Source organism: Ochotona princeps, chromosome 1 (assembly GCF_030435755.1).
Source record: "Ochotona princeps isolate mOchPri1 chromosome 1, mOchPri1.hap1, whole genome shotgun sequence".
Lineage (NCBI taxonomy): Eukaryota > Metazoa > Chordata > Mammalia > Lagomorpha > Ochotonidae > Ochotona > Ochotona princeps.
The window spans coordinates 110,237,031-110,247,410 of NC_080832.1; positions in this window are offsets into that span (position 1 = coordinate 110,237,031).

A 10,380-nucleotide genomic window follows, 5' to 3' on the forward strand; every position below is an offset into this window, starting at 1 on the left:
CTAGGCTACCGCACTGGGCCCCATGTCCCATGAATTTTAGAAATACCCTTGTATTTGAGTGTTTGTATCTTAAAAACAAGGATAATCACTTAACCTGAGTATAAGTACCAAAATCAGGATGTTTGCACCTATAGGTTCTTCCCTAGAGATCTTATTTATAGCTCACTAGTTGTCCCATAAGAGTCTTCTTAATAAATAATAACTTTGGTGCAGGAACCAAGCCAAGGTCATATTTCAAATTATGTATAACATTCCTTTAGTTCCCCCATCTGGAGCAGTTTCTGGGTCTTCATCTCTTTTAGCCTTGATATCATTTAAAGAGTTAGTTGTGGACAACAATCTGTTACATTTATCTAATGTTTTCCCACAGTTAAGCCAGAGTGCCCCACTTTGGGCAACAATACCACAGAAAGGACACGGGGACCCTCCTATCAGGAGGACCATGACTTCAGCTTGCACCATTATGAGGGTATGAACTTGGAGCATCCATCAAGTTTCTGCACTGTGAAGTTACATTTTGCCCTTTGCAAGGCAGGGTTTTGAAACTATGTGGATGTTCTGTTCTCATTAAGCTGCTGCCAGCTAGCCCCAGCCTTCACCCTTGGCTCTTGCCTCAACCACACTTCACTGTGGTGTGGGCTAAAAACAGCTTTCCCACACACCATCCCTTCTTCCAATGTAGGTTAGAGGGGGTTCTTTTTTTTTGTAAGACTTATTAATTATCTATTTAAAAACCACAGCAACGGGGCAGGTGGGTGAACAGAGAGATCTTCCATCTGCTGGTTCACTTCCCCAGATGGCTACAACAGCCAGGCTGAGAACAGGAGCCAGGCACTCCATCTGGATCTCCCACATGGGCAGCAGGAGTCCATCCACTGCCTTCCCAGGTACACTAGCATGGAATTGGCTCCTAAGAACAGTAGCAGGGACTCCAACCGGTACTCTGATATGTGATCCCAGCATTGCAGGTGGCATCTTAGTGTGCTGTTCCACAACATTGGTCCCAGGCTGGCATTTGATTGTAGGGAAGAATGTGGGCTTCTCACTTATATCTGCCTGTTTGCACATATGAGCATGTATTTATAGTATTCTTAGGTTGTTACCTATTACTATCATGACTGGCGATTATTTGAGTATTTCACATGACATTTTGGAATTCTGCTTTTGCAAGGTTTTTACACAATGGCTTTCAGGAATGTAGTTTGTACATTAATTAAAATATTTGAGGAACACGTAAAACCATTTTAAAACAAAGAAAGTTTTACACTTGGTCAGAAGCTTTGTCCCCTTTCATGAGTTTCAACGGACACTCATGTGGCTATAATGATGGCATGGCAGCAGGAGTTCAAGGTTTGCAGCCTTCCAGGAATTGGCCGCTTGTGCCTAGGATGAGCTGCTTCTGGGCCATCCTAGAAACAGTGCTTTTTGCATTGTCTTCTGCCACTGACGGTCCTTTCAGGCAGGTAGGTCAGACGGTCCTTGGGGGATAGGTACGTGGTGCAGCGGTTACACCACTGTTCAGGACGCCTGTGTACATATCTGAATGCCTGGATTCAAGGGCCAGCTCTGCTTCTGATTCAGGCTCCTGTAAATGCGCCCCCAGGAGATAGTAGATGATGCTGGATTGAACTTTTAGCTTCTAGCTTCAGCCTGGCACAGCCTTGGCTGTGGTGGATATTAGGATATTAGGTGGAACTAATGAGTAGGAGATCTCTATTGACCTATGTGCTCAATTTATCTGTCTTTGCCTTTTAAATAAATTATTAAAAATGTTTAGGAGCTGGTGCTGTGGCCTAGCAAGCTAAACCTCTCCCTGCAGTGCCAGTACCCCAGTTTGGCCAGTACTCTATATTGGTTTGAGTCCTATCTGCTCTGCTTCTGGTCCAGCTTCTTGCTTTCAGCCTGGGAAAGCAGTGAAGGAAGGCCAAAGTCCTTGGGCTAGGCCCGGGTATCCATGTGGGAAACCTTAGAAGCTCCTGGTTTCTGGCTTTGGATCAGCTGCAGCCTTTTCAGCCATTTGGGAAATGAAATAGCATATGGGGGATCTCTTTGTCTCTCCCTCTCTCTGTAAAACTGTCTTTCAAATAAAAATAAATCTTAAAAATGTTTAAAGTTTATGGAAAATGTACATTATTTTAGATTCCACTTGCCATGAGCTTTTGGAAATACCCTTGTCTTACATCATGTAATAATAGAGTGGTATAATGACAGATTATATATTCTTAGTGTTTTAAGTAGTTAAGAAATAAGAAAATGCAGTATTAATTCACAGATTTGTTTGTTTTCCTTATTTCTTCCTGTTGATTTCTTCCTGTGATTCTTGCTATCATTTTCCTTCAGTATAAATTATCTCTTTGGGTATATTGTAAGGCAGCTCTAACAATTTTCTTGGTCTTATCTAAGAATTTTTTTAATCTAAGAAATTTTTAGTCTATCTTCATTTTTTAAGCTTTACAAAGTGGGGTGGGTGGGAGACTGGCTGGGGCTTCTCCCTTAATATCCGCCTTTACCCCAATACATGAAGGAAACAATGTAGAAATAATAGTCTTATCCACTTTCCTGTAGCCCTTGAACCTTTTTAACTATGTAATGATTATCAAAACTATAATAAAAATGGGGAAAAAAAGATTTATAAAGTGGGGCCTGTGTTGTGGAATAGCAGGTAAAGCTGCCCCCAAGACACCAGCATCCATAGAGGCACTGGTTCGAGTCCCAGCTGTTCCACTTCCAATTCAGCTCCCTGCCTAGCAAAAGCAGGAGCAGATGACCCAAGTGTTTGGGCCTCTGCTGCCCATGTAGGAGACTTGGATGAAATTCCTGGCTTCAGGCTTTACTCTGGCCCAGCTCTGACTCTTGTGGCCACTCTGGGGAATGAGCTAACAGATGGAAGACCTCTCTGTCTTTCCCTCTCTCTGCGACCCATTCAAATAAATGAATTTAAAAAGATTTATGAAGTAAATGATTTTTTTTTCATTTATTTGAAAAGGCAGAGAGCCAGGGGGTGCAGTAAGGGATTTAGGTGGGCAGAGGCCTTTGATAAGCTGGCTCATTCTCCAGATGCCAACAGCCAGGACTAGGTCAGGCTGAAGCCGGGAGCTCAGGACTCACCCAGGTCTCTCACCCTGTGGCAGGGATCCAGCTACCTGAGCCATCACTGCTGTGTTTTGGATTAGACCTTAACGGGAAGCTGGAATGGAGAAAGCAGCAGGCTCTGGTGTCCTGGCACTCTAATATAGGATGTGACATCCCAAGTGACCCTGTAACAGCTGTGCCAAGCACTTACACCTTACCTTCCTTTCTGAGTGCTGCTTTGACTGCCTATAGAACTTTCCTTCAGGGCCGGGCACGATAGCGTAGCAGTTAAAGTCCTCACCTTGGGTGTACCGGGATCCCATATGGGTGCCGGTTCTGGTCCCGGCGGCCCCACTTCCCATCCAGCTCCCTGCTTGTGGCCTTTGGGACCCTAAACCCGCATGGGAGATCTGGAATAAACTTCGATTGGCTCAGCTCCAGCTGTTGTGGATGTTTGGGGAGTGAACCATCAGATGGATCTTCCTCTCTGTCTCTCCTCCTCTCTGTATATCTGCCTTTCCAATAAAAATAAACTTTAAAAAAAAAACTTTCACGTTCAAGCCTCCACTATCTTTGATAAGATATCAGCCCTCAATCCTATTTGCTCTTGCTGCTTTAAGACTATCTCTTGGACCAGATGTGGTAGGTTAGTGGCTAAAGTCTTCGCATTGCATGCACCAGGATCCCATATGGGTGCCAGTTTGTGTCCCAGATGGTCCATTTCCCATCCAGCTCGCTGCTTGTGGCCTGGGAAAGTAGTGGAGGATGGTCCAAAGCCTTGGACCCTGCATCCATGTAGAGGAAGCTCCTGGCTCCTGGTTTTGGATTGGCTCGTCTCTGACCATTGTGGCCATTTAGAGAGTGAACCAGAAGATGAAAGATCTTTCTCTCTCTCTTTCTCTCTGTAAATCTGCCTTTCCAGGGAAAATAAATCTTTAACAACAGAAACAAAAATATTGTCTCTCTATCTTTCAACAATGAGACTAGGATGTGTCTACTTGAAGTTTTTCAAATTTTTTGATATATAAATTCATCTTTTAATCATATTTGGAGGGATTTGAATCATTATTTCCTTTAAAAATGTCTGCCTCTGAAACCAGTGCCTTGGCACATCAGATAAAGCTGTGGCCTGCCATGCTGGCATCCCGTATGAGTACCAGTTGTAGGCCTGGCTGTAAGGATGGCACAAATGTTTGGGACCCTGTACCTGTGTGGGAGACCTAGAAGAAGCTTCTGGCTTCTGGCTTTGGATAGCCCAACTGCAGCCATTGTAGCCATTTGGTGACTTCTTCCAGGTCTCCCATGTGTGTACAGGGGCTCAAGGACCTGGGTCATCCTCCACTTTTTCCCAGACCAGAAGCAGGGAGATGGACGGAAAGGGGAGCATCCAGGACATGAGTCAGTACCTATATGGGATGCCAGCACCTGTGGGTAGCCTACTGAGCCACAGAGCTGGCACCCAACTTTGGAGTTTGTAGAAGTTTTGTATTTATTATTTATTTTCGTTTTATTGATTATGGAGAGAGTTCTAGTTAACTCCCCAAAACTTCCACAACAGCCAGGGCTGGGTCCATTAGAAACCTAGATCTCCATCCAGGTCTCCCACACGAGTGGCAGAGACCCGAGTACCGGGGTGAGCTGCCATCTGCTGCCTCCCTGCATGTGTATCATCAGCAAGGAAGATTGGAATGAGAACAGCCGGGACTGGAACGAAACGCTCTGACCTGGGACGTGGGTGTTTCAAGTAATCACGCAAGGTGCTGCGGCCAATGCCAACCCCAACTGTGGAGTTTAAAGTCTGCATGAATTTAAGGAGATAAGTCTTGTTCAGTCAACTTTTTTTTTTTTTTTGGTGGCAAATCACATGTAACATAAGCTACAACATTTTCATCATTTTTAAATGTAACAGTTCAGTGACCTTAAGTACATTTGCATTTTGTGCACCTGTGGCCACCCTCCATCTTCAACTTTTCAATCTGCTCAAATGGAAGATGTGCTTATTAAACAGTAATTATTAAACTGCAGCTTCTCATCCTACTCATCTCGAAGCCACCCCCCCCCCTTTTCTGTCTCTATGTATTTGCCCATTCTAGATACTTTATGTAAGCAGAATGATAGAATATTTGCCTTTTAGTGACTGGCTCTTTTTATTTAGCATAATGTTAACTTGTAGCATACTGGAATTTCCTTCCTTTTCAAAGTTATCTATTTGCTAGATAGGGATGGAGAGAGGGAGAGAACGAGTGAGCAAGTGAGTGAGCGAGAAAGCCATTTCCCATTCACTGGTTCCTTTTCCAAATGCTTTCAGCCAGGTCTAAGCTGGACTGAAGCCAGGACCAAGGACCTCAGTTTAGGGCTCCCCTGCAGGTGGCAGAGTTCCAGCGACTTGAGGAACCACCATACTGCCTTCCACAGCAACTATATCATTTTCCATTATTATTATTATTAGTTTTTACTTAAGGTTAGGCACATTCAGGGTGGTATATCCATAGACTAATTTTTTACTTAAAAGACAAATTTACAGAGAAAAGGGGAGAGAAAAGAAAGAGAGAGAGAGAGAGAATCTTTTATCCTCTGGTTCATTCTCCAAACGATCACAATGGCCAGAGCTGAGCTGATCCCAACCCACCAGCCAGCAGCCAGGAGCTTCTTCTCCAAGACTTGAACCGGCTCAATGACTTGAGCCATCCTCTGCTGCCTTCCCAGATCATAAACAGGGAACTGGATGGGAAGTGGGGAGGTCTAGGGCCCGGCATGCTAGCCTAGTGGCTAAAGTCCTCACCTTGCACATGCCAGGATCCCATATGGGTGCTAGTTCATACCCCGATAGCTCCACTTGCCTTCCAGCTCCCTGCATGTGGCCTGGATGGATGTGGAGAAGAGCCCAAAGCCTTGGGACCCTGCACTTGCATGGCAAACCAGGAAAAAAAGGCTTCTGGCTCCTGGTTTCAAATTGGCTCAGCTCTGGCTGTTGTAACCATTCGGGGAGTGAACCAGCAGATGGAAGATCTTTCTCTCTCTGTTTCTCCTTCTCTCTGTATATCTGCCTTTCCAAGAAAAATAAATAAATAAATAAATAAATAAATAAATAAATAAATAAATAAATAAATGGAGAAGTCTAGACTAGAACTATCACCCATATAGAAAGATCACGTTAAAGGCAGAGGATCAGCCTACAGAGTTACTGTGCCACCCCAATCCCACTTTCCATTTTAATCAGCTACTTACAAGTTTCCAGTTTCTCCAATATTCGCCATTTTCTGTTGTTTTATTATCATCACTTTAGTTGAAAGGCAGGGAGGGGCAGAGTCACACAGAGAAACATCTTTCATCCACTGATTGCATCCCTAAGGACCCTCAACAGACAGGGCTAGGCTAGGCTGAAGTCAGGAGCCTGGAATTTAAGCTGGGTGTTCACATGGGTAAGGAACCCCAGAATTAGATCCATAATCTGTTGCTCTCAGCAGGAAGCTTGATTGGAAGTGGATACAGGAGTCAAACCAGGCACTCCAGCTTGGAATGTGGGCATCCCAGGTAGCATCTTAATAACTTGCACCCACTGGTTCACTCGCTAAATGGCCACAACAGCTGTAGCTGAACCAATCCAAAGCCAGGAGCCTGGAGTTTCTTCCAGATCTCTCACACAGGTACAGCATCCCAGGGTTTTGGGCTGTCCTCAACTGCTTTCCCAGACCACAAACAGGGAGCTGGATAGGAAGTGGAGCAGCCAGGATATGAACTTAAATGGGATGCCAGCTCTTGAAGGCAGAAGATTAGTCAACTGAGCCATTGTGTAGGGCCCAATAATAGCAATCTTGGAGACTGTGAAGGAGTAACTCACCGCTGTTTTAAATTTGCATTTCTCTAAAAATTAGTGACATTGAGAAACTTTTTCAAATGTGTAGTAACAATCTGCGTATCTTATTTGGAGAAATGTCTGTGAAAGCCCTCTACTCATTTTAAATATTAGATTGTTTGCTTCATTCTTGTTGAGCTGCAAGCATTCTCTACATATTCTGGATATTAGTCTTTACCAGATATGACTTGAAAATGCTTTATTTCTCTTCCATGGGTTACCTTGTTACACTCTTATTTTTTGTTTTTAAGATTTGTTCTTTTTATTGGAAAGTCATACTTACAGAAAGAAGGAGAAACAGAAAGATTTTCTACCTGCTGGTTTACTCCCCAAGTGGCCACAATGGCCGAAGCTGAGCTGATCCAAAGCCAGGAGCTTCTTCTGGGTCTCCCATGTGAGTGCAGGGTCCCAAGGTTTAGGACCGTCCTCGAACTGGCACCCATATGGGATCCCAGTGTGTGTAAGATGAGGACTTTAGCCATTAGGCTACCATGCTGGGCCCTGTTAACACTCTTTAAAAAAAAAAAAAAAAAAGACTTACCATCTGAAAGGCAGAATTACAGAGAGAACAGAGAGAGGGAGAGAAAGAAAGAACTTCCGTCTGCTGGTTTGATCTCCAAATGGTCCCAATAGCCGTGGCTGGGGCAGGCTGAAGCCAAGAGCCAAGAGCTTCAGCCTAGTCTCCCACATGTGTGGAAGAGATCCAAGCACTTGGGGCCATCTTCTGCTGCCTTCCCAGATACACTGGTAGATTGCCAGACCAAAAGTGGAGCAGCCAGGACCCAAACTGGAATTCTGATATGGGATGCCAGAGTTGCCTGTGGCAGCTTCGGATGCTGCACCCAAAGCTGGTCCCTGTGATTGCCACCTTTATTGGTGTCTGTGCTGGATCTGAGTACTGTCCATTGTTCCAAGGCTGTGTCCCATTGGCCGAAGCAGAGAGGTTGCTGGTCCTCATAGGCTGAAGGGGAAGCAGCAACCACGACTGAAACGTTACAAATGCCTTCTCTTCTTACTGCAGGTCAGCAGTTCTTTCAGCCTAAGCGCTTCTCAGATCGTCTTACCGCTCTGGGTGGTTTCCAGCACTTTGAAATGGCTGTTATTGTTGATTTTTGCTTTGATAACTATTGCTTTGGTCAATAGTTTTCTTTGGGAGGGGATGGGAAGGCTATGCTGATCCTAGTAGATCATCCTCAAAAGTTTTGCCTCTGGGATATTTTTGAATGTGAAGTGCTTTTTCAAGGAAAAATAATTCACAAATACTAGCTGTGCAACATACCATGATGTGTTTACTTCTTTACTTCAAATCACACATCAAGTGCAAAAGGAGAGTTGAAAGGGAAACATTTAAGAAAGAATGTCTGCTTTTGGCAGAACTTGTAAGTCTACACATGACCTGCATCCTGTGCTAGCAATGAGAAGTGATTTTAGCTAGCACCCTACAGCAGTGACTTCAACCACAAGAGATGTCTGAACTTTCCTAGTCCACACTTCAAGAATATATGGCTAGCCAGTTTCAAAAGGACAAGCCGTCTTACGGACAGTTCTCATTTAAACTGTCTTTTCACAAGGCTCCAGCAATGGAAACAGCTCACCTCCTTTCTTTGTCTGATCCACAATCAATTTTTAATAGAAATTCCTGGGGAACCAGTGTCCTGGCTCAAAAGGCTATTCCTCTATCCTGTGGTGCCAGGATTCCATATAGGCACAAGTTTGTGTCTCAGCTCTCTATGGCCTAGAAAAGCAGTGGAGGGACCCTGCACTCACATGGGAGACCCAAAAGAGGCCCCTGGTTCCCAGCTTCAGATTGGCTCAGTTCTGGCTGTTGTGGCCATTTAGGAAATGAACCAGCAGATGGAAGATCTCTGTCTCTACCTCTCTCTCTGTAAATCTTTACCTTTTCAATAAAAATAAATAAACATTTTTTAAAAATCTGGAAAGCAGCAAAAACATATGGATTACAAGGTAGAAAACACATTTTCACTGCTCAATGATTCCAAGTGGCCTGAGGGTTATGCCCTATCCATATAAGCAGATGGAAGATGGGACTCCTGCATGACCCAGCAGCAGTTCTAATCTTACTGAAAGTCCACAGCTAGACAAGCAGAAATAATGCTTTCAAATATTCACAACACTTTAATAAGCTAAGCCTCCAAAAGGTTATGAGAATACATACATTACGCAGAAACTGTACATAGGCTTTCAAATTTTTTTGTGCCAAAATGAACTTATCTTTTTGAAAGTGGAACTAGTAATTCTTCATAAGATGTGTATTTTTTTTTTTTATTTGAAAGGCAGAGAGACAGATGGAGAGAGATCTACTGGTTCACTCTCCAAATGCCCAGAAAAGTCATAATTAGACCAGACCAAAGCTAAGAGCTCTGAATGCCATCTGAGTTTCCTGTGTGAATGGCAGGGTTCCATGTACTTGGGCCACTGTTTGATGCCTCCAAGGGTGTACATTAGGATGAAGTTGGATAAGAAGTAGAATACACAGGACTTGAAGCCAGCCACTAAGCAACAAGTTAATCACAGTGTCACACACCAGCCCCAAACATACTATGAATTCCATTTTTCATGTAATAGAAGCACCCTTGTATAATACAAAAATAGCTTCTTATTTCTATTGGTAATGAAATTGCTAATATTATGGGAGTTTATTGCCTCCTGTGTTAGTTACCTTCTGATAGAGCACCAATTGGCCAAAACTTAGTAGCTTAAAACAACACTGATTACCTCATAGGTTACTGAGAGTCAGAACTATGGAGCAGCCTAGCTGAGTGCTGCTGGATCAGGGGCTGTCACGAAGTTGAGATTGAATTGGCGACCAGAACTATTGCCATCTAAGGAACAGCTGGGCTTCTGCCCATCGGGGGGACGGCCTGGTGCATGTGTCTGCATCTTAACACACTGGAGCCACCGTGGACAAGGACATGTGAGGTCACTTCAAAGAAATTAAACCTGTGGGCCAGCCCTTTAACACAATGGGCTAAGCATCCTGTATGGCCACCGGTTCAAGCCCTGGCTGAGCCATTTCTTATCCAGCTTTCTGCTAATGTGTCTGGGAAAGCAGCGACGGTGGCACGAGTGGGAGGCCCTTGCACCCTCGTGGGAGGCCTGGATAGAGCTGCTGGCTTCTGCCTGATTCAGCCGCTTTCCAGAAAAATTTCCCCCAAGTTTTGGGGTGCTCTTTCCATCACTGCCTGCCTCTCTGTAACCTCTGCATTGTCCACCAGTTTGTGAAGGGAAGAGCTGCTAAACCCTTTAGTGGTAGAACATCATAGAAGAGAACACCAGTAGAAGCAGAGAGAGATAAAGGATGGTACCTCCAATCAGCAGCTCAACCTGGTGCTCACTACTCAACACAAATCCTTCAGGTGTCGCCCAAATGCTAACACCCCATTGGTTCAGACTGGAAGGAATACAGCTATAAGTGCAGTATATGGCTGTGC